General features: G+C 33.9%; 1 protein-coding gene and 1 long non-coding RNA gene across 11 annotated transcripts in view; both read left to right on the forward strand.

The window, feature by feature from the left end:
• The window catches only part of GRIK2 (glutamate ionotropic receptor kainate type subunit 2), a 411,568-nt gene that overhangs the window by 162,945 nt on the left and 223,258 nt on the right, over nucleotides 1-25,365 (forward strand). The window lies entirely within an intron of this gene.
• LOC121067098 lies at nucleotides 4,324-24,021 on the forward strand. The gene is made up of 3 exons (XR_005818092.1): nucleotides 4,324-4,336; nucleotides 19,623-19,625; nucleotides 22,042-24,021. It is a non-coding gene; the product is annotated as an uncharacterized LOC121067098 (long non-coding RNA).

Below are 25,365 nucleotides of genomic sequence, written 5' to 3' on the forward strand. Positions count from 1 at the left end.
TACTGCACTTTAGATTTTTAGAAGCCTTTTCATATTCAAATATTTCATATTTGAAAAAATATCAGGTTCTGTTCCTTGAAGATTGGTACCATAGTTATATAGCAGTTGTTTAGATTGTGTTAGATGAGCCATAAGTAATCTTGTGAACATTTTTTTCTGTTGATAACATTTAAAGATTTTATGGATATTGCTACTAAATGACAATTGATATGAGTTTTTAAAAGTCAATTTTCTTTTTGTCTTGTTTTTAGAAAATGATCCCTTTAAAACAAAAATATTTTCTTTTATTGTTATTAATAGTGTACTGAAAATGAAAATTGGAAACATTTTTAAAATTAATTTATGCAATAGTTTCATTGTGTTGCACTTCTGAAGTATTGTATGATGGGATCTGTAAAGTTTAATTGTTCATTTATCTGAATAATTTCAAATTAGCAAATGAACATGCCAATATTTTAGAAACGTTTGAAGAATATATGTAGCTCATATAGAGCTACACTTTGAGCTTTATAGCTCAATGTTATTGAGCTATAGTCATTATAAGCAATTACTGAGCTAAAGTCATTATAGAGCAATGACTTTGAAGTCATTGCTTCATGTTTCCTTTTTTGCATTAACTCTTTAATTCTTTGATTTTTACCCTTGTCAACATAAAAATTTTAGCAGTTCGTCTCACTCACTGGATTTGTATATTTTATGCTTCGATCAAAGATGTAGTTGACCTCAAACCTTTGGATGGTTTGAGTGCAAGCAATAGTTGTATTACCAGAATACAGGGCCATGGTCAAAGAAGTCACACAGCGATAGAGATTGGAATAGAGTTCTGTGGGCCAATCACATGTTTTTCATCTTGTGGTGCTCTAAAGAAAGTGCCATTCTCAGAAAAGATTCTGGTGTAAGGCAGAAGCTTATTATAGCTAGTGTACTGCATAAGACTACACGTTACAGCATTACTTTCCCTCAAGACAGAAGAGGATAAATAAGTGCATGAAAAGCATACAGGATTCTTTTCTGGAACCTAAAGAGCCCTCTTTCTACTTGTAAGTGGTTTCTGTAGTAACCGCAAGAACCAAGTATTCACACAGAATGTTGTGAATATTTTATGGGGATTGTTTATGGAGATGAAGCATCTAAATGCAGTTTGATTGCCTGAGTTTTAGATACCTGAGATATGCAGATAGCATCTAAAGGTTATTTAAAGGCCTAATAATCTTGATAAATTTTAGGTGCTTAAAGAGCTTTTATAATCTAGCTCTTGGATACAGAAAAGGCATACACAAGATGTAAGTTTTAAAATAAATGTCTTTGGAAGACATAAAAGAAGTTTATGTCATGACACCATTGCACAAAGTTCTTCCTGTGCTCAGTGGAAAAAAATAAGTCATTTTATTGATTTACTGTCAATAGTTCTTAGGTTTGTCAAATTTGACTTACATTGCACTGTAGTTGATGTGTATTTAAAGTCAGAAATGCACTGAGGAATTAAAGGTGCTGCACAGATTCTAATTGCTGCTGAGGAATACAATATGTAAATGATATGGGCTGAAATAGGAAAGTTGTTTTATTTTCACAGGTTGATGACAGCTTATTCAGTAAAATGGTAGCAAAAACCTGCTTAATGGGTTAATTTAGCTTGAGCCAACTAGCTAGATGCCATTTAACAAGATGTTAAAACACCTGAAACTCCAGTTTGCCAAATGAAAAACTGAGGTTTGTATATCTCTGAGTAGAGACCTCAGGCAAATCTGATTAGTTTCCAGAGGTGCAAAACCAGGCAGTTTTGGATCACAAAGTTTATAAGCTCAGTTGGTGTTCGTGTTGTGTCCTTCTTCCACTTCTCTACTATATGCAAATCAACTTAGCCATCATGCCAGAGTTAGAACTGTCAATTTAACTCTGATATTTAATTATATTGATTTTAACACTTTGCTACTTGTAATTCATAGAGTTCCCAGTCTTATTTTTTTTTCTGGTTTAAAGCTGTTTTCTATAGACATATGTAAATCTCTTATTAGGATGTTATTTTCCTCATAATCTGACCTGTAGTATACCAACATGATAAAAAGGGGGTATAAAATTTCATCTTGTCACTTTATAAGATTCCAAGTTAAAATTCCAAGTATGGAGCTTATAGATTTCAGTTAGGGCAGTTTTTCCTTTGTTTCCAGGCTGATGCTCAGGAGAGGTATGGGAAGGGTGATGCTTTAGCATACCTGAAAAGATTAGTGACAACAAACAAATTTTCCAGCATATTACACTCTAGTTTTTGGGTTTCTGAACTTCCTTTGTGTGGGCTTTGGAAAAACAAATTTCACCTGCTTAATGAATGATAAAATATTTAAACATTCTATTATTTAATAAATAATAATTCTAAAGTAGATCTGTTCTGTGATGTAGGAGAGTAACTACAGAACAACCAGCTTTGTTCTTTCTGTCTCTCAGGCGAGTCTGGAAGTATTTCAGTATCTATGAATTTGGGTGTGTTGTGTCAGAGTATATACGTATTTTCTTTACACAAGCTTCTTGTGATAAAAGGTTTGCTTGTATATTTATTCATAAGAATCAAATAGGCATGATTTCTAGTAAGGTCTAAGTTGGTGACTTTCACACTGTAGAACTGTGTGAATATGATGATTTTAATATGATACATAGAAATCCTGAGGAAGGTTCAGTGATTTACTTTTTTTGAAGTGGCTTTCATATTATGACTACTAATATATTAATAGATTTCATTTACGCTTTTGATGGTTTTTTTATATTTCTTAATTGGTCCAATGAAAATCAAAGTACTTATCTTTATAATGTAACAATAACGATTTAAATGTGTTGTTATATTTGTACCTCTATCACACATATAGCAGAAATGCGTGCACATGTGGTTTAGCTTAATAAGCCAGTTAAAAGATTATATTTTTTTCTGTAATCTGTAAAGATTTTTTTTCTGAGTATCTCAGCAGTCTTGAATTTGAAAATGCTCTGATTATTTTTTTGTATGATCATAGAATCATATGATCAATGGTTTGAGTTGGAAGGGACGTTAAGGATCATTTGGTTCCAACCCCTGGCATGGGCAGGAACACCTCCTACTCTTTGTCCTCTCAGACTTTACAAATGGGTTGATTTTTAGTGTGTTTTTGTGGGTGTGTGCAAAGGTATGATGATAGATTTACATATGTAAACTTGTGCTTCTGTTGGTTTTCCTTGAAAGTATTTCAACGCTGCAGATTGTGATTCAGAAGTAGAGAGACTGAAACTAGTCTGAAACAGAGGTAATCTTTGACTTGGAATAAAAAGAGATATTTTTTCTTCTAGAAAAATAAATTTATAGTGTAAGGCTAAAAAAGTTAGAATGAAATAAAAATACTTATTTTATGTAACTAGCTTTTAGTTTGTAAAAAGTTTTGGTTTTGCAAGGGTTCATTCTGATTTAGCTTGGAGAAAAATTTGAATATTAGATTTTCCTGCGAGACAGAAAAAAAAATGATCACTGAGTATTTTTGGTAAATTCTAACAGTGCTGTCATCTGTACTGTATTAATAAAAAGATATTCTGTAAAACAGAGGAATAGTGCACAATTTTCAGGAAACTTTGCCTTGGTATACCTGACTCAATGTCAAGTCTGTCCAAGTGGCGCACACTGAGAAAGAAGAAAACAAAACAAAACAACAAAAAAAACCAACAAAATAGAACAGCATAAATGCACTCCTGCATTTATATATGACAGTCATCATTCAGACCAAGCAAAGTAGAACGTGTATAGTGATAGCAGTTCAGAAGTCTTCTACTGTACAACTATTAATCTTCCACAGTGTTCTATGCCTCAAGTCAGAACTTAGCATTTATAATTAAGATGACCTAACAAGTTCAGTTTCTTCATTAACATAAACTGTTCCATACTAATTGCTTTTGCATATCATTCGATTTAGCTATCTGCTTTCATCTTATGTAGGAAGGAGTGTGCTTTTTTCTATTCAGATTATTAATTCCATGCTTTAATGTTCACTTTAGTAGCTGTATACGGCAGGTGCAGGAAAGCACTGTGATACTTGAAGAATGCTATAGATCAGGTCAATATTGTGTTTCCTCAGAAAAATAATAGTTTTGGTCAGATGTATTTTGTAGGCTACCTCCCAGAAGGGAGAATGGTTTTGTTCTATGCTCTCTCTCTCTCTTTTTTTTTTTTAAATTCTTTGTTTTCTGGACATAATGTGTTTTTCAAGCTTAATTCCACTCCAATGTGGAATGTATTTCTCAGCATGTGGAAACCAGTTGCAATAAAAATTTCGAATGCTATTAAATACTGAGGGCTTTTTTGCATATCCAGGATGGACTTATGGTATATTTCTGTGTATAAGATTTTCATCCAACTAGGGAAAAAAAAAAAAAAAAAAGCTTTTATGAATAAAAATTTGAAATTTGTAAAAGTCTTTCTTGGATAAGGAGAGTAGATCCAAGGAAGTTTTCTTTAAATACATAATTGAAAAAACATGCAATAATCACTACGAAAAATACATATATGCGTTTTTCTCAGTCACAAGTATATGCAGTGCATTCCCACCAAAGAGCTGTCTCAGACAGTCCTTCTGTATGATACAGTAAAAATGCGCAAGTGATAATTGCCTTAGAATTTTGAAATGGAAGTGAAAGAGTGAATAATGTTGGGTTTGTAAAAGCATAGGTAATTTCACCTAAATAGTTCTCCATATTTGCACACCCAATACATTCATATATTCAATACATATAGTCTTCGTTCATTTCCTCTGATTGTAAGAAAACTTCCACTAAGTGGCCTCTCAACATCCAAATCCCATGACTCTCCTGTGAAGTCTAGTTTATCAGAATGTTCATTTCAGCTTTGTGGTCAGGAATATTAGTTTAATATTCTGGGAAGTATTATTGAACTTAATGATAGGACAAAGAATTGTTAAATAAAAGAATGGCAGAAGGACATTAAGTGTGGATGGACAACAATAGTGTATTTTCAGTTACATTAAATTAATATGGTTGAAAAATCCTGTAATGAATATGACTGTTGTGTAAAGACAATGTTAAATGGTCAACTGTAATCAGGTGAAAGAGCCTGAAATCTGCGAGAGCTACTTGGCCTACTTTTTGATAAACCTTTATGAACCACGTTAAACTAATTTGATTAAGCTAATGCGGTTGAAAAGTTTACTTTTTTTTCCATTCTAGACAAGATTGGAAGAAATTAATAGGGTGAGGAAAGGCTTAGGACCCATCTGAAACTGAAATTAAGAAAAGCGGGTCATTTTTTTGCCATGATATAACCAAAGTTTACTCAAGTTTTTCATGAAAATGAAAAGTAGCTTTCATATCAGAGAATTGGATGTAAATAATATGGAGGGCACTCTTCTGCTGCTATGAAAGACAAGAATATATTTCCCAGGTTCAATACCCTGCTCAAAAAACATTTTACACAAGGAAATTTTACACAATCTATGTGTCTCTGATGCGTTTTGATCGAAGTTAGGTGAGCAAAATACTACAGCAGTAAAGGAAGAGATTAGATTTTAACCAAACAATATTAAAATAGAGCTTTTAGTTACTGTCTCAAGAAGTCAGGGAGATGCAAAACTGGAAATGTACACTGTTAGTAACAGCAGTAGTTTGTATATCTGGTTCTTTTTATTTTTTAATCTAATTTTGTTCTGAACCTCAATTTCTTAAGTATTTGTGTAGTGTTCTACAAAATACTCTGTTTTCCTTTCTTCCCAAATGAAGCAAATGTTTATGATGCCATCAAGGGCTTTCCTTCAGTACTCTTCTGAAGTTTAATTTACTTTATTTGACTCAATTCATCCTTAATGTCAGGATTTTCAATGGCTGTACAAACTGATTTAAATAGCTGCATTATTACACTAGATACAAATTCTGCACTGTGAAGAAGAAAGTTCTATTAAAATTCAATTTTGTTTTCCTTTTGGAAAATAGACTTCTATGGTTACTCGGGGATTAAAAATAGATTCATTGCAAGTATGATATTTTCACTTGTTGAATTAGTGCTTTAATGAAGTTTAGGTGTTCATCTAGAGGCATTAACAGAACTTGCAGCTGCTTTACTTCCTACTAATTCCTTAGAGTATGCTTTGATTTCTTTAGAATAATAAATTATTTCATACATGTTTATATTTGTGATTTGAAATGGTGATCTTTTTAATTTAGTGATGAAGTTATTTTATGGAAGATAAAGAGGGCTTCCAATTTGTTGAATAACTTGTTAGAAATTAGTCATTTAATTCTGTTAACAGCAAGAGGATATTTATGAGACTGCAATTTCTTATCTCTACCTAACAACTGAGAATAACAGTTATATTTGAGGTAGCTAGTTAAATAATACTTCAGTAACTGCTAGCAGGCACTGTGACTGGACAGAAGGATTTGATGAGAAAAGGGTGCTGTTAAGTTTCTGAGGGTGAAAAAATCCATAAAAATAAAGAGAAATACTCATTACAGAAAGACAGCCTTGAATTGTGATTTAGAGCTTCAAAGAGGATAGCTTGTTATGTAGACAGCTTTATAATTATCCCTTTAGCAAAAGGAATTTTCTGGATTTGCTGATGAGATGTGTTCAGTAAAACACTGTGGCAGCAAATGCGTACTTCAAAGAAAACACTAAACAATTACTTATTACTGCATTACAAGCTAGGAATCTCCCCTAGGCACAGTTAACTTCATGGGTTTAGGGAATATGCAAGATTTTGTGCTGTCAGATGTTTTAGAAATATGTCAGCTATTTTGAGAATTAATTGCATTATTAAATATTCGACTCCTGCATGTAGTCTTTGTTGCTATTTTAGGAGACAAGATCTATCAGAAACTTGCAATTCTGCCCTTGAAGGAAAGATATGCCCAAGTGTCATGTAGCATTTAGCAGAAATAAATTGCAGCTTCTCTCATATGGAAGGTTTAGAATCATAGAATATCCTAAGTAAGAAGGAAACCACATGGATCATCAAGTCAAACTCCTGGGTCTGCACAGAACCACCCCAAAACCAGACCATGTATCTGAGAGCGTTGTCCAAACACTTGAACTCCAGCACGGCACTTCAGTGCCGTGACCACTGTACTGGGGAGCCTGTTTAAGTGCCTGACCACCCTTTCAGTGGGTGAAGAACCTGTATTCAACCTGAACCGCCCCTGTTGCAGCCTCTTGCTGATTTCATAGGATTCATCCAGATGTGGTTTGAGGATGTGTGCAGTTTATAAATATAGTAACACATATAATGCTTGTATGTTAGAGCTCTCCTGCTAAATCTTTAGGAAGTAATAGAGGGAACTCTTAGCATAACAGCAAGTAGGGACATGGCAGAGCTTGTGCAACCTACAAAAATTCATACGTAGTATGTAAGACTATCTGGAGCATAGGGTATTTTTTGAAATAGGAACTTAAGTCCGTTTACTCATTAAATGTGCAAGTATCTGCACTGTATGAAATTTAAAGTTTGGGGACTGTAACCCAGTATACCATAAACACCTGCGTCCAAGAAGATAATTGTCATAAGAGAAGCATTTTGAAATTCAGTGTAATCATTTATTTATGCACTATATTTATTGTAACCTTTCACAAAAGGTGAAACAAATTGCACTATTACTTTTGTTCTGTTTCTTTGCTGTTATAGTTAAAGAATGATGTTTTTAGGAGCAGCATAATCAAAGCTGGTGGTCAGCAGACTTACTTGCAGGAATGAACAACTCTAGAAATCATTAGGTTACAGTTGTAGGATGTGGAATGGTGGCAGTGGAGGCATGAGTTACGTCACAACAAAAGTCATTCAATTTGTGGAGTGAAGGGACCAGCAATTTAGCCCCGTGTGCCCCCCAGCTTCACAGTGGCACTGCCTATTAGTTAGGGTTGGTATGTACTCAACTCAACAGTGAGGTTGAAAGGTATGTTGTAGGTAAAATCATGGCCCAATGGAAATCAGTGTGTGTGTTTAATTTGGCTAACCTTTAGTTTGCTACATGCATGCTTAGCTTAGATATGGTAATGCAAATACACTGAAGAGTTTTGTTTGTTTGTTTTTGATGGTGAATTAAATAATGTAAGTTATAGTGGAGTGAAAAAGAGTGAAAATTGTTTGTAAATATGTCTCTGGATATTCAGGCTTTTAATTTGGCCATAGTTTGGTAAGCTCTGTCTGTCTCCATTCATTGTGAAAAACAAGAATGTGTTACTTTTTCTGTTACGATTCATATTTTCTAATTACTAGACTGGCTGACATAGCTGGTGGAAATAAGCAAGCTTCTGGGCATACCATTCTGTCTGCTGAAAAACATAGAAGGGCATGTGAGTGAATGTTTTCCTATTTTCAGATGTATATCGATTTGCCTAATAAAATATATTACTTCTTCCTATAAATCCATTTTTTCTTATTTCCTTAAGCTGAAACAAACAGTTTCTAATTTTAGATGGGTTCATGTAGTACATGTAGTCTTCACTGGGACTTTCATTCAGATAAGATAAATGTTTACTGTTTTAAATTAATCTTGGGGTAACTCTATTTCCTGTCCACAATACCATGGACTCAATTTTAGTGCCTTTCCAGATGCTACAGGATATTTTTCCTGGCTTCCACCTGCCCTTCCAGAAGAGCATAGGTCTCCCTGTAAGTCCACAGTCATGTCTGCCCACCTTTTGTGTGTGTCTCAGGTATCCTTGAATATTTCAGATGGTGCTATATGCCTGTATTTAGGCAGCTTAATCAAGCTTCTAGCTAGAATTGTGGCAGTGAATATACTTTCCTCTTAAACAGACTGGTGGGAATACAGTGGCCACAAGTGCACATACAGAGCCATTAAACAGCATGTAGAAATATTCAAGCATCAACCTGAATCTGCATGTGAGTACCTTCACATCAGGCTGGAGACAAAATTAATATGCTTTCAATATTATATGTTTTGTTTGTGCACTTGAGGCCTCTGCAGCCCCAAGCTACACTCAGCATGGGAACTAGGTGAAAAAATACTGTGCTAAATGCAACTATCATGGTGTAAATTGGAGATTTCAGATACTACACTTTTTATAGCCTTCACACTCCCATTTCCCAAGGCCTGAGAATATATGTAGTACGTAAGCAGCAGAGATAAGACTGTATACTATTTCAAATAAATGAGGGGCTATGTGATGTCCTGGAAATAAATATTAATACAAATATATATATATGCATCTTAATGCTACAGAATCATTCAGTCAAGCCTAGTGGTTAAATGCTATTGGAAAAGTATTATTTTGAGAAGAATATTCTGTGCATGAGATTTCTCTCAATATTTATAAAAACAAAATACTATTACTTTTTATCTCTACTTTGCAAATAGTATACACCTAGTGATTTGATTATGGTCAATATTACTTATGTAAAAGATAACCTCTCCTCTACCTCAAAAGGTTTTATGTGACACATGGGTTCTTTACAGACTGTTTATACTTGCAATTATTGTGATTATGCAGAGTGTAGATATTATATATAACAAAATTCATACACTGTTCTAATCTTAAATTACACCTGAAAATTAATGGTAAGTAGTAAATAATATTAGACTGTTTTGGATTTCTTAGTCTTATGTTTTCTTAAAATACTACAGGGCGATTATTCTGACATAATTCCATAGTTTGAATTATTTTGCAGTCATATTCCAAATAAAAATAACTCTGTATCTGAAGGAATATTCTTGCTGAGAAGAAACGTTTACTTATTGATCTTTAAACTGAAAAAAATATTTTTGTTACAATACTTGTAATTTTTGTCCTAGTCCGTTGTCCTGCTCTGGACAGTGTGATTAATACTTCCTGTTAACATGTGTGTTAGAAGTAGGGTGTTCTTATGCAGGTAGTATCATAGTAGTGTGTATCTAGAATTGAAAGCAGGGAACATCAACTTAGCAGCTGGAGGACTTCTGGCAAATTATTTCATTAAGTTGTTAGACTAATTCAGAAGGTGATATCCAGATATCCACAGACATCCTGACTGGACTGTCCTGGACTCCTTGGGGAAACCTGGCAAATCTATATATACCTTTTGACCAGTGGTTGTGGTACCAGTGGTACTAGTTTTCTAGTTGGCAGTGTAATACTGCTTTTTACATCCCAGAAATGTGTTGGCTTTTACTATTTTGTGGTCTATTGATTGAGCTCCTGAAGTATTGGCAAGTATAGAGGCACAGGGAATTAATTTGGTGATATACATGGTGATATTTATAAACTTAAAAGTCTACTGTAGGTACATATACCAATATGATGTACATAAAATTACACAGAAACAATAGTTTGAATAGGAAAGTACAGTAACGTATATATTTTTGTAGTTTCTGAGAATCTAAGGGAGGTTATAGAACCTGGGGAGGTTGCGGCCCCTCCATCTGGGTTTCAGCCTCAGACCAGCAGGTGGACGTCATTTGTTACAGTAAAAGGCCCCTTCCTCTGCTGCTCCCAGAATACAAAATGCCCCACCTTCTGCCCTCCTGCATGAACTGCCGCGCACACTGATGCTTGTGCTCCCAAGGGACTGCCTTTGTACAGGGTTGGTGCTCCTGGCTCTGCCCAAGCCTCATCAGCCACCCTCATGAGGGCTGCTGGCTCCTGATGCAGAACCTAGATGCAGGGAACCCCTGCACGCTGTGATCCCTTGTGCTGCTGCCCAACACATATGCCCTGGAGCTGATCACTGCGGGAGGTGTATGAACACTGAATGATGTTGTGGTGGTTTTAGTGACTAGAGCTTTTCAAGAGAGAGAGAGAGACAAAAAAAGGTGAAATTTATGTTCTTTTCTGCACCCACATAAATTGTGTGTTCATTCAATGAAATCAGCTGTTAGGTTAAAAATCAAGGTAGCTGCCAATTTTATTGAAGTTACTCTGAATTTGATTAGATCATCAAATAAATATACAAATGAAAGAAGAAAAAAGTGAAACTATAAAATGTGAAATGCTATAATGAACTGTATAGGTACTGAAGTTTGGCTTGGATGTAATAAAATTCATAAAAATAAGGTTTGTTAGCTCCTGCATCATTAAAAAATATTAAAATTATTTCAAAAAGCAGTGAATCAAGAGACTGATAAGGATGATGTCTCAGTAAAAATGTATTTATGAAAATGAAATCAGATGAGGGAGGAGATTCTAGAAGTAAATACTACAAGTAGGTTTTCAAATTTTTACATATATCACCATTTACTTTTCTTTGTCTTCTGGATATTAGCATATGTTCCTTTTACTATTGGCCAGAGTAGTCTTGGGAATCAAAATGTTTAGATGATCTGTATGAAATTTCTTTTATGTTGTTGGTTAGAATCAGAATGTTGGGGACTACTATTGATTTGCAAGTAAGATCAAGGGAGAAAGTCCATCAGTAGAGCAGTGGGAGGTAAATCATTATCAGGAGGGAATCTTTATTATCTGAACACTAGGTATCAAAGTTGTTGGGGGAAAATACTTAAGGGCTTTTCTGAGAACATAAATTAGCAACAGCTAGCCAACTGGATCTAACGTGAGACTTAATAATGACTTGCTCCTAAAGAGTGAGCTCTTCCCTGAGATGATGTGTTCCTATCTCTTCATTTGCAGAGATATATTTGACTTTCCAGAACTGCTAAAGTATTGTTTTCTTTGTGTTCCATACGTTGTGGTAATTTTGCCTAATTTTTGAGACATTTTGCATTATTACAGGTAGGTGATTTAGATTTGGCTAAGTTCAGTTCAATGTAAAATGTTTGGAAGATATTGAGAAGCTTTCCTTCAGGACTTTTTTAATAGTGTAAAAGTTACTGTTATGATTTCTTTTATGAATCTTCTATTCCCTCTCCCCCCATGTTTTCTTTGACTTACCTGTTTGGAAGCGATAGGTAATAGCGCATAAAACCAATAAAGTATGCACTTTCTTATGGAGATAATAGGGAATTGAACAAAATGCCTTGACACTCAGATTATTGAAGCATTTCAAATGTTACATTTGTACATTTGGAGGCATGAAAAGAACATATGCAGTACCTTCTTTGTATAAGAACGACCTTGATAAACAGGAGCAGCTTCAGTGGAGGGCTAAAAAGATGGTCAGGGCAAGATGGTGGGTCTGGAGTGCTTGCACTGTGAAAAGAAGCTGAGCGGGAACTAGCCTGGGGAAAAGAAGGTCTCATGAGGACCTAACATTAGCCTCCCAACGCCTGGAAGGTTGTTATCAAGAAGTCAAGTTGTTTCTGGCAGTGCATAGTGTGAGCATTAGAGACAAAGATGTAAATTGAAAGAAGGGAGGTCCAACCTAGATACAAGAAGAAACTTTTTAATCATGAGGACAGTAAATCCATGGAACTGATTACACAGAGAGGTTGTATAGTTTCCATTCTTGGAGGTTTTCAAGATCTAGTAAAGTTCTCAGCCTGATCTGACCTCAGAGCTGACAGTATTTTGAGTGAGTGTTGGACTAGAGAATTCCTGAGGTCTCTTCAACTTCAATTATCTTACAGTCTTTAATGTATAGATAACTCATGTCTGTCCTGTGAGAGATTAATCTCCAGTAAAGCGCTATTTGATCTAAGGGAATCTCTCCAAAACCCACATCTCTCTAAAAGTTAGAGCCATGAAAGCGAAAGCAGTACTCATATTCTTGAATAAGAATTGTAGCTTAATCACACAGACATCAAATAGTTGGAAAGAGAGTCTTGTTTTTCTTCTAGAAGTTACCTTTCTGCTTCGGGAGAAGCATCTGCATCGCTTCCTAATTTTAATCCTCATGAGCATGTGAATTTTTCAGATTACAACAAAGCTTCATTAAATATAGTGTGGTCTCAAACAGAATACTTTCATCTCATACAAGCACAGATGTGTCAGAATATATCAATTATGATATTATCAGACTAATATTAATATCAAAACACCCGGTGAATTCATGCAGTAGAAGAAAAAAATACAGTGATAGTTGCATCTCTTCTGAAAGACACTAAAATGTGTTTTTGTTAGATGTTTGTAAAACATTTGGAGATCTTTTTTAGATAGTCAAAGTAACTGCCCGTTATAGACATCTAGTCATACAGACATAATTATGTCCATAGCAAACAAACTTTACTAGTACTGAAAATTTAAATGGGTCCAATATTTTAAATGATAAGCACACCACAAAAAGAAACGTTGAAAAATCTAATAATTTTGTGCTCTGTTCAGGATTTTGGCTCGCTTGCAGATTTTTAAGATAAGGAAAATCACAAGCTGAGCTTTGTCTACCCTGTGTATTAACTGATAACGTTAAGTACTTCTCTTAAGAAACAGTGTTGGTGGTAGTCAGAGGCTACCTTCTTCTTCTCAGAGATATCCTTCTTATGTAGCTGTTGAACAGGCAACCTTGCAGAAGACAGGGTGGCAAACCATCCAGAGCCTTTCCATGAGTAGCTAGTGGTCTAATAAATCACCAAATAGTGGCTTAACACATTCAGACATGTTCTTTCATGGTGGTGAAAGACTTTGCTTGTTTCTGCTTGCAGATAAACTGCCCAGAGAATGAGTTTAATATCCTTTGCCTGTGCTTCAGAGTGAACAGTACATATATGTTTCCTAATGAAGAAGATACTTTAACACTATGTGTGGAATTCACCTCTCCTAACTTAATCTATGTAAAATTTAGATGTTTAGTAATAGTCTATATTTCTTTTTCAATCAGTAGAGGAAGAATACTGGAATTTGTCCTTAAAATCTGCATAGACTGTATTAGTAAAGAAATGCCTAGATGATTGGCTCACATATTTAAATGTCCGTGCTTAAATAATAATGATAAATTTTTTCTGATATGTTTGGGTTTTTTGCTCATACAGACCTGCACACAATTTTTATGTTATTGTTCTTTGACTTTAGAATAATGGATTTACAGTTGTAATCTGCCTTGCCTATGGCTCTGAGAAAATAAATATTTTTTAATATGGACCATATTTCTTTGGTGTCCTGTCTTGAATCGGTGACTGCATACACACCAAGATGATAACATTTTTTGATAAGCTAAGTAAAAATGTACTGACAATATATTTGTATTGTCAAAGCTGTAAGTAAATAACATTACTTTTTTTTTTTTTTTTTGGTTTCCCCTTCACCCCCCTAATATAAAAGAATATTGTTGTTTTCAAGGCTGTTACCAGAGCATCAGCTGTTGATACTATCTCAATTTTTCCAGCAGTGTGTTCTATTTTAATTGTTGTGGACTCTTGCAGATTTTACCACCTGAAGGAAATAATGAGCAATTAATCCAGTAGAACTTAAATAACAAAGTTAATAACCATATTAGAAACTGTAGCACCCTACACTACTTTACTCTTGATGCCATTTAGTAAAGATGCTCACTCGTTATCTGTCCAAATCAACCTATATTTTATAGAGACCTGAAAAAATTATCTCCTCTCATGTTGCACTCTGTGCAACAGAGCAGTTTATTTCTTGGCAGAGGTGGAGAGAACGAGGGAAGACTTTCAAACTCTTAAAAGTGATAGTAGTTTCATGTGTCAGAAGAGTTGACAAAGCTCCAAGTCTTTTCTTTTGATAAGATTGTAACTGTTTAAAATACTAAAAATGTTTATGAAGTTCAATAGCATTTCAGATTAGCTAGAGACTACAGTGCAGGAGATGGTAAGCTAAATCTACATAGGCTAATTTATTGTGATGCTGTTTTTTCAACATCTCTTCTCATTCTCTGGACAACAGCAAGAATCCAAGGATTGCTTAAGAAAAAGAAAAACAACAAATACACTTCAATACTCGTTCAACACATCAGACCTAGAGGTCTCTAACTAGTAAGAACATATTTTTCATGTATATCTGTTTGTGTCTTATTCTAGTAGAGTAGTGCCCTCTGGGAAGACAAAGTAGGGGAGAAAAATATTTCTGATTAAGTATGAGCTATCAAGTAGTCCAAGGTTAGATAATGAAGCCTTCAACAGTCAGTAATGGGGATAACATTAAATCTTTTGAGTTCACTGTGCAGTTGAGGTACCATGCTGGGAAAGCATATACTGTAGTTGGAATTTCTTATGAGGGGGTGATTGCATATTATTATAAAAATAGCTATGCTAAATGCATGGAAATTTTCTTCCAGAAAATTAAGGCCCCCTCTACCAGATAATGGCTCATTGGAGGAATGTAATGGTGGTGGAGTAAAATCTGGAAACAGATGATTTTCCATTAAATAGTCCATTGACTTTCCAGCTAGTCATCGTTTCCACCATAATGTATGTGGTCTTTTTTTTTTTTTTTTCCCCTCATAATCAAGCTCAAGCTGTTTTGATATGATTTGGGGAGGTAGTTCTTTGTTGTTGTTAAAAGGTTTGATTCATTAAATTATTATACTTTTCAATTCAGGTTTAATTACTTATCCCAACTGGGATTTCTCTAGTGTGCCTGAATAGGTGTGTCATAATACATTAAATTGTTTTATTCAGTTTTACTGAATAAATATAAATGCCACCCTGTCTTCAGTTTGAATTTCAGTATCTTCTGGTATCCATGTGCATCTTTAAACATTTAATATTTACTGGATAATACTGTTGTACTAGATAATTCTGGCTATATGGCTCTGCTCTTCAGTTCTTTTCTTTTGTGATTAATTATTAAGCTTTTTTAAAGGTAAACACTTTAATGTTCCTTCTGACACTTGGTAAAAATTATTAATGTTTATAGTATACTGTGAGCAGATATATTATTTCCAAAAATGAAGAAAAAAACCCACAACTTTATTAAGAGTTTCTTCTTTGCACTACTAACAATAGCTTTCACTATTTTTCTCTCTACAATACTAAAATCCATACTTTTCTAGTAACTGTTATTCTGCAAGAACTTCCATTCAGTTATTCAGCAAAAGATGCTTGCAGGAAAGGACATAAACATTCTGTGTGTATCAAACAATACAGAAATGTAGGTGTTGTCCAGAGTGACTACAGTAGATTGTCTTTAGCCATTTGTACACCATGCTAAACTTGATGCCCTGGTTTCTTTATAAAAGCTACCCATAAATCACTAACTGAAAGTTTACCTTAAAATCACAGTGATTTTTCCCAGATTTACAATGTAGGGGAAATTATTGTTAATATATATAGTTTTCAGATGTATGTGTAGGAAAGGAGGGTTTGTATATAGAGCATCAGAGAAAGTAAATTGCAAGACCAAATTGCAAGACAGGAATCCTTTTTTCAGTTGTCTTAAAATCTGATGTGAGAAGTAATCTTCCTAAAAATTAAGCATTTACAAGTATACTATATGCTAACCTTTAATAAAAAAAAAATGTTACATGCATATATTGCATTCTGTAGGAAAAAAAAAAAAAAGAAGGGAAAGGGTGGTAAAGTACAAAGTAATTTCAGAAATGTAAGGTATATATTCTTTTGTGGTCCAAACAGTTTCAGTTCTGCTACCTCGGTGTGCCACGTACATTGCTTCTATTGCCTGCAGAGCTGTAAAGTGGGCCAGTGAGAGCAAGAAGTAGCAGGTGCATAGTTTATTTTTTAATGATTAGTTTCTTGCTAGAGCAAAATTACTGCATAGCTTAGGACGATAATTAAATAAATAAACAAATAAAAGGTATGATATGCATATGTTCCTTTTCTTTTTCAGTGCTTTATTTGGGATGCATTCCTATCTCAGGCTTGTAAACCTACTGAAATAATTACCATCTTTCATACCTCTATTTTTCCCCCCTCTCTCTCTAGTATGTTTTTTTTTTTGCAAATATTTAAATCTAGTTTTATGCCATACCTACTGAATGATGTAATTCGGATACTTGGAGTAGGTTTTTGAGCAGTGTTATCTGTACAGAGTTAGTAATATCTGTTTGTCTATCTGTTCTATCTATCTGTTTGTCTATCTATTCAATGATTTTTTGAAGCTCTAGAGGTAGTAGAGATGAACTGTTTTCACAAAGATATGTATTCAGTAGGCAATAGATGTGACTAGAAGTAAATCTTCAGTTACATCACTGCTGGCTTATGACCATACTCTTAGGTTTTGTTTGCTGTGAAAGTTAGTGATTTTATTTTGAAGGAAATTGAAATAATTGGGTGATAGGTGATTGGTAGATACATTATTTATATGTTATTCTGATAAATATAAACAATGTGCAGGGAAATATAATCATTTGTAATTAAATGGCCATAATGTACCAGTTGTTCATGGAACACTAATGGGTATTAATTAAATACCCATTAGTTTGGATCCAGGATGCAGAACTGAAAGATATGTTTTCACAATGGCTTGATGAAACTTACAAGAAATCCCCAATTAAAAAAATAATTAAAATGAATTTCCTTTTTAAGCTACTGTGTTTGAAAGGTGAGACTTCCTTTTGGAGGTTTACTTGTTTTCTCTTAGGCATTATCATTGTTTATTAATTTTCTTTAATAAGATGATAGTCAGGAAACTGAGATTATCTGTTTTCCTCTTTTCTACATATTGGCATTTCAGAAAATGGCTAGAATACTGGTAGCTTTAAGTAAAATGTACTACATTGCACAAGCCTATCTTCATGCTCTTAAACAAAGGAATTAAACACGAAAACACACTGATACTGCAAATATAGTATTCCTCCTTGGAGAGCTGAATTTCAGCATGTGTTGCAATTAAATGCTTACATTACTAATAATTGCTTTGGCTTTTCTTCAGATTCCTATTCTCTACAGACGAGCAGGATTTTTTCTCTTTCCTTTTTTTTTTTTTTTTTTTTTTGAAAAAATGCAGATGTTTCTAATGAGGTAAAGAGAAGATTAATGAATAAACCAGACTGAGAGTCTGTTTTACACTTCTGCTGGTGGATTGGCCACTAGAAGTGACAGAATTCTGTTGTAGGCATTTCTTAAGTGCTGTTGCCTTCTCAGCAATATTGCACAGTAAACATCTCCATGGATTATAATAGACCCAGACCTGGAGATGGCCTGAGTTCTCACCAGAACCACCAGTTATTGAAAGAAGTTTCTAATGCCTCAGTGATCCCCTTTCATCTGAAAATTCTATATCTATGTAATAATAATGGCTATGATGATAATAATAATAGGAATAAAGACACAAACTGTTTAACCCCAAGGAAATCTGAGAAATAACTTTATTTTTTAAAACATTAAAATATATTCTCACTGAAATATTATTTCCTTCTCACTGGAGATATTTTATGTAAAATAAAAATGTACTAATAAAAATATTTGAAAAAGACAAAACTCATAACTAAGTATTTCAACTTGGAGAAGATGCTTTCTGTAAACAAATTACCAAGAGAAAAGAATCCCTATGACTTTGTGTCTAATCTGAAACTGAAAACACAGGATATCATTTATAAATGTTTATTATACTAAAAGCAAATTCTGTTTTACAGACATATTGAGCTTATGTAATTATTGATGGCAGTTTAGACAGAGAATCGCCTGTGAGAGCATTGACTAGCATGCATTTGTCAACATATATATTCACAGCTTGAATTTTGCATGATCTGAACTTTCTTTACCCCACAGCAAGTTTTAGATTTTATGAACCATTGGACTTCTGGCAATACCTAGGTGTGCTTCTGCATTCCAAAAATAACATACAGAATTGCTCTATTTCTTATCTTCTGCTTAAACCATTAAGAGTTGGCACTAAAGTAACAAAATGGATATACTGTTGTTGCTGCCAGTGGTGTGAACTTGGCTGCATGACTGATTTTACTTTCATTCCATTGTTACAATAAGTAGTACCTTGAGCAATAGCGGTAAGGAAGCCTTGTTTCCTATGGATTTGTGTCTCCTAGGTGATTAACTGGTATGGAAGGCAGTAAGAGTTGCAACTGAATTGTTTTTTATACAGTTAGGGCATCTCTCCTGTGTGAATTCTCAGGAAGTTCAAACTGATGAGGCAGCCATTTCCTCAGTGGGATATTCAGTCAGGCCTCTCTTTGCTTCATCACAATTTTCATATTTCTGAGACCTCTGTGCTTGTATTACATCTGGGAAACAGTGGGTCTCCTTTTCTAACACATTTCCTCTGTTGCTTTTTCTATCCTCTACCCATCTCATGATGTCTGTTCACAGAAGAGCTGGCTGAGATTGTTTATTCATATTATCTTCCTTTTCTTCTTCTTCTTCTTCTTCTTCCTTTTTTTTTTTTTTTTTTTTTCTGTTTTAAAAAATTATGCCAGCTATTTTTAATGTTATGTATAAAGCTTTTAAGACTCACTTTACTACTATCTATGTTGATGGCTATTTCTTGAACGTTACTAGTACAGTATGATAAAAGAGAGAAGTGGGGTAGAAAAGGAAAGGAAAAGACTGATTAGTTTGGCTATTAAATGTGACATTGTGAACTGTTACTATGAAAATGTCTTTTTTTTTTTCCCTAAAAAACCTAAACCAGTAAAAATAATAATAATAATAAAAACCCTAAAACCTAAAGCCTTAGCAAAATAAGGCTTTAAAATAAGACAAGTTATCATTGTCTCAGTTGAGCATTTGTGCTAGTGTTTTCAATGTTCCTTCATTTATACAGACCTGTTGTAATGTCTTCTGATTCAAAAATTTATTTTTTATAGTAGTGTTCTAATAGCTTTGAGATATTTAACATTATTACTGCTTTACACATTCACTCACACAGTGTTGCAAATGATTCTAATACCCACTCAGAGACGGTACATGTAACTATCATGCATAACAACTGTAGTTTCAGCACTTGGCAGATGTGTAACTGATAGTAGTGGTGCTGTGGTTGTATGTCTGTGATACAGATATTGAGGAATAGTTTCTAATTGGCTATCAACCAACTGAGATGTATTTAAAATTACAGAACATTTCAAAATAAGAATTAAATACCTTTTCTGTACATACCTTCTATTGCTATTAATTTCTTAAATTATGATATTTCATATGGCAGTTAGTGATCAGAAGGGACATGTCCCTGTTTAAAATTTGTTTTTGTGTAAAATACTCCTTCCCTCCCACCCCAACCAACCAACCAAAACCCAACAAAACAGAAAGAACAACAAAACAAAACAAAAACACAAAACAAACAAACAAAAAATCAAAAAAACTGTTTTCTTTGATATTCATAACATGCCTTCAGCTCCCTAGCTTGGCTTGAATTTGTTGCCACCTTTAACCTGTGATTAATGAATACAAATTTGAATCACAAAGCATGAGAAAGGTGGTGTAAATCTAACTGTACACACATGATCTATAGACTCAGTCTCAAAAATATATCTGAAACTAATGTTTTTATTGAAATCTGATTTGCACAGGACTGGACTGTCTTCAGGCATGTCATGATTTGAAGAAACTTGCCTTTGCAGAACCAGAATTCTTTATGTTCAGAAAGCAAATGTGTATATGTATAACCTCACAAACCTCACAAAGAGTTCACTGAACTAATGACTTAACTTCTTCAAGAACCTGGCAGTGACTGAAACCAGTGAGAGAATATTGCCAATTTGAAGCATACACATTTTAAAATGTAAAATATGTACTTTAACAAAAATATGAAGAGTAGTGATGATTTATTTGTAGGCTTTTATATATTAATTGTATGTAAATATGTAGATTTACATTTTGGGTCTCTTTTTAATAACATTGAGATGTATGTATGTTTTCAGTTCTTACCCTATAATTGTGAGGTTCATACTTCTAAAAACCAGAGTTGAGATTTAATGGAATAACTTCAGCAAACAAAGTTAAAGAACAGTGGATTTCTGGAGTGTAATAATCTATGATCGAGATATAGCAAAATTAGAACTACATGGTCATGGTTGGCCAGTTTTTTTTTCTTTCTTTTTTTTTTTTTTTTTTTTTTCTGAAATCAGTTTTGTATAAGAAGTCCATTTAATATATACTGAAATGTGGCTTGCCTCAATGGATAAGGTCCAGACATCTACTTTATTCTTCAGGCACAAGTCTAGATACAGATGTTAAGAACCCCAGATATGAGGGTGTAGTACTCAGGGACAGGGTTTAGTGATGGTACTTGGTAGGTCAGGTTGATGGCTGGACTTGGCAATGTTAAAGGTCTTTTCCAACCCAGATGATCTATGATTCTATGAAGAGAGCAATTGGCTGGTGCTTCTATGGCTTTATTTTAAAATATGTATTATTTGTATGCAGATTTTTCATTTGCTTATTTAATTATGACCATTAAAGTAGAAATTTCTAGTAGAAATCAACTATCCCCCTATACACAACACCCCTTACGACAATGTGTGAAGATGTTACTTGAAACTATGACTAATTGTGTCTAAATGTAATGCAGATATATCTCAGAAAAAGTGCTTGTAGAATGAACTTAGATGGGTAGTTTTGGGTCATAGTTTTTGAATAGCTGAAGCTGTGTACCTGGCAGTACCTTCTTCAAAAGGATAAAAAAATTAACCTCATGGATTCTTGTGGAATACCTTTGGATTTTGCCTAAAACATTATCCGCTTTGCTTTGGCAAAGAATATTACAACACACTGTTGGACCAGAGTTCTGTATGATTAAATGGTTTACCATTTTCAGTGTATTGCTAGCTATCTGTATAATTAGCTAAAATATATCTAAATGTTTTAAATGCTAAATACTGTTCAGAGAAGAATGAAAATTCTTTATTTTATGTAACAATATCAACACAAAAATTCCACTGCTATAATCAGGAAATTTTATCAAATAATTTGATTACAGTTAAGAATAGAATTAAACCTTGTGCACCTGACAGATATATAATGGAAAATGTCAGTCTTTGCTAGGGTTGTTCTATTAACAACTTCAGTAAAAAAATAATGTAGTTAAAAATATTTTTGGCTTTGTATTTTCCATTTAATATGTGAAAAATGTATTCAATTAATGTTAGAAAAACAAAGATCTTTGCAGACAAAGCTACAGTTGGATATTAGAATTTTAATTTTTCTCCTGTGTCCTGTTCTAACTAGGACTAATGAATGCTGAAAAGAAAACAGAAGAAAAAAATCACACTATCTGAGATCATTTTTCTTATTCTGCTTTGCTTGAAAGTGACTATTTCACTTTGAGCCATTACAAGAAAAAAACTGCCTTACTAATTACAGCACTTTTCTACCCCATAGACAGATTCAAGAAATAACTGTTGCATGCTGAATAACCCCTTATGAAAACAATGTCCAAAGAAGACATCCAGTCCTCATTAAATATAGTTCTGCTTGGCTGCTCTGCACTTTTAATAGGAAATGAAGAACAACTGTGTGAAATACACCATCGGTTGCTTTGTAGCAATATGTCAATGATATTCCAGCAGTTAATGGGAGTCGATGAAAAGGGATAGCTTCTGTAAGTGGTGCTTTATTTTTTATGCTTTAAAAGAACTAACTGCATCATGTCCTCATGAATTGGTTGAAGCTGTGTTTTGATAATAAATATGCAGTTCATATGGGCATACAAAGAAAGAATGAAGTATGACAACATAGAGTGTAAACATCCATAATTGCTTATGTAGACAGCAGGAGAATCACAGGCAACTGCTGATGACTGAAGCACCTTTAAATGAAGATGAGTTTTTTAACTGGTGAAAATTAGTAAGCGTGCTGTAGGTAGTAAATAGTCAATATACAGAAATAATTTCAGCATGTTTGAACAGTAAGCTTTAAAAGAGAACATAAAATTATGAAAATATTCAGTATTTTTGGTCTTTTATACCCAGCATGATGTTTATGTTTGGCATTTTTAAGCCCAGTTAGCTTTCGACCTACAAAGCTGTAGGTGTCCTCACATATTCTTCTCTCAACTGAAAAACAACAACAAAAAAAGGAAATTGGAAGATCTGAAAAATGTGAATTTTTGTCCAGAATTTTCAAATACTAATCCTTTTCCTCTTATATTGCTTTAGGTTCTGTTAATGTTCATTTAAATTGAACACAGTTCTCACACAAGAATAGTATGACTGTATCTTGACAGTTCTTAGGTAGCACTTGGAAAACAAATAGTTTATGTAATTAGGAGATTAGAGTCTAATAACTTAATTTGTTCACCCACACATAGATGTCTAGTAATATTTGACTTACTCTCTGATATTTCGCCAGACCTCCATCTGCCAGTCAAAGGAGTTTTCTCTATGTTATAGGTAATTGTAGGCAAAATTATCAAAAGGAAAATGTTTTACAAATGGGAGGCTGAGGACTTTTGAGGAGAAAAGGGTTCCAGGCTCTGCTTTATGGAGGTTTCACACTTTCTCAGATATTTAAGTCTCCTTAATAAAAGGCAGTGTTTCTTTTTGTCTTGAGCAGTTGCTACTGGCTAGCTGAATCAGAATACTGGCTCAGATGAATGGAGGTCTGAAAAGTGCATTTGCATACAGAGTTGTTTAGGATATGTGGCTTCTAATCTGAGATCCAGATGCTTAAAGGTTCATTGTAGTGATACAGAATACAAACATATATATATATATTTTTTTTTTCCTATGGTCCCTAAAATTTTGCAAATTCAGTTGCTTGGCTCACCTTGAGAGAAGTATTTAAGAGGATCCCACAAATTAGTTAAGTGGCATGTCTAGGTAATTGAACAAAGGTTCAAGAAGTACAAAATACCAGTTTCAACTTAGTCTAGTCCTTCCAATGTAGAAAAGCAATTATATTAAATAAATTTTACCTAATGTAAAATTAGATACATCACAATGTGCATCATCATGTAGATGATGACTGGTGCACAGACTTGGAAGAACTATTACTTAGGTCTTCATGATGTGTTCACTTATTTTGTCAGTACCATTAATGAAAGATATTAAAAACTGAGTAGGTTTTCACAGAGGACAGCTGAGGCTTCTCGTTTCAGAACTTATGGTAAAATTAGTATGTATTTTCAGTATGTATTCAGAATATATAGCACTCACATGGAAAACAGTAAAATATTCATTCTAGAATTCACGCAGTGAATTGCAGAGTTGAATGTCTCTGAATGAAAAATAAAATCTTGAAGGTAATTAAGTCCTATGTTTCTTTACTTATTATTTAACCAGTTGAGAGAAGTGTTTTGTCTGAGAAAGTAGCTACAATTTCTGTATTGAGTTTGAATAATAAAGCACTTTTTGAGAAAAATACTGTTCAATTCCATTTTTTCTCTTGTTCGTGTGAGGGAATGGAAACATTGAATCATAGAATCATTTAAAAGACCTTCAAGATCATCAAGTCCAACCATCAGTCTGACCTATGAAGTCCTATTACTAAACCATGTCCATTTTGATATATGAAATATTCTGATACAATAATTTTGTAACTAGAGAGTAATATATCAAAAAATTATTTGGGATCTTTGTTCAAGTTTCAGTGTAAAAAAGAGGTTTTACAAAGTGAATGCAGCAAGAAGTTACGTGCTAAACTCTCTAGAATAACAATGTTTCTGTTGTCTCCAGCTTCTTCAACTTGTTTTCATAGCAACTTGCAACTTGCTGAACACCAAGGATATTTGACTAGATTGTCAGTAGGGTAAGAGGCAGTTTCCTCAGGTGGGTAGTTAGTGACATTGGTTTGTGATGTTTAATGGAATTGGAATACATTTAAAAAAAATGGTTCTTTTTTGACAACCCTTTATTAGCAGCCAGCAATTAAATGTATTAAGAGCCCTTGTTCACACTCTTTCAAGCCACAGAACACCAAGGGATGTATATGTTATAATTACAATTATCCATTCGCATCATTGTCCTGCTGGGGAGTGCAACTGTAATTCTGGCAGAGAGACTATATAGTTGGCTTGCTGTCCTTGGACTGCAGATGTCTAATTGCAGGCAACCATTTCATTTCAAATGGCTCATTAAAGCAGAAGCCATTTAGCACTGCTAACATGGATCTGCATCCATGATTATGCATTTAATTAGAAAAGTGCAAGCTTTTTTTCCATTGTAATCTGAATTTACAAAATTCCTCCTGTGTAATCTGTTTTGGAAGAACTTGAATGGCTTAATTTATTTATTATTATTATTATTTCCTTCTCTCTTTTTTTTTTTTTTTTTTCCCATGCTTAATATCTGTTATCCATCTGCAAACTTGGTAAGCCACATTGTATGCATCTGTGTTTCACAAGTGTTGCAAGTTTTTGTACTATATCTAGTTTGACTTAGTCTGAAAAACATTTATTCTTCCACTTTATTTGTGTCTGTAGCTAAAACAAGTTTATAAGAACTTTATAAGTTTACATTCTACATCTGTATAGACCTCATCCTGAGAAACTAACTACTTGTAAAGTAATAGGATCAGCTTAACTTTTCTGGTCTTTTCTCTGTTCTTTTAGCATAATTAAAAAAGGATTTCAGTGTAAATAGGAAAGGTAATGTCTTGAGGTCCTTTCTTCTTTCCTTGAGCTCTGTGGTGTACTTATTGGCCATTTGAATGTGTGTCTGTCTAGGTACCACACATTTTGCTTAGCATAATTGGGACCCAGTTAAA

This window comes from Cygnus olor, chromosome 3 (assembly GCF_009769625.2).
Source record: "Cygnus olor isolate bCygOlo1 chromosome 3, bCygOlo1.pri.v2, whole genome shotgun sequence".
NCBI classification, from domain to species: Eukaryota; Metazoa; Chordata; class Aves; order Anseriformes; family Anatidae; genus Cygnus; species Cygnus olor.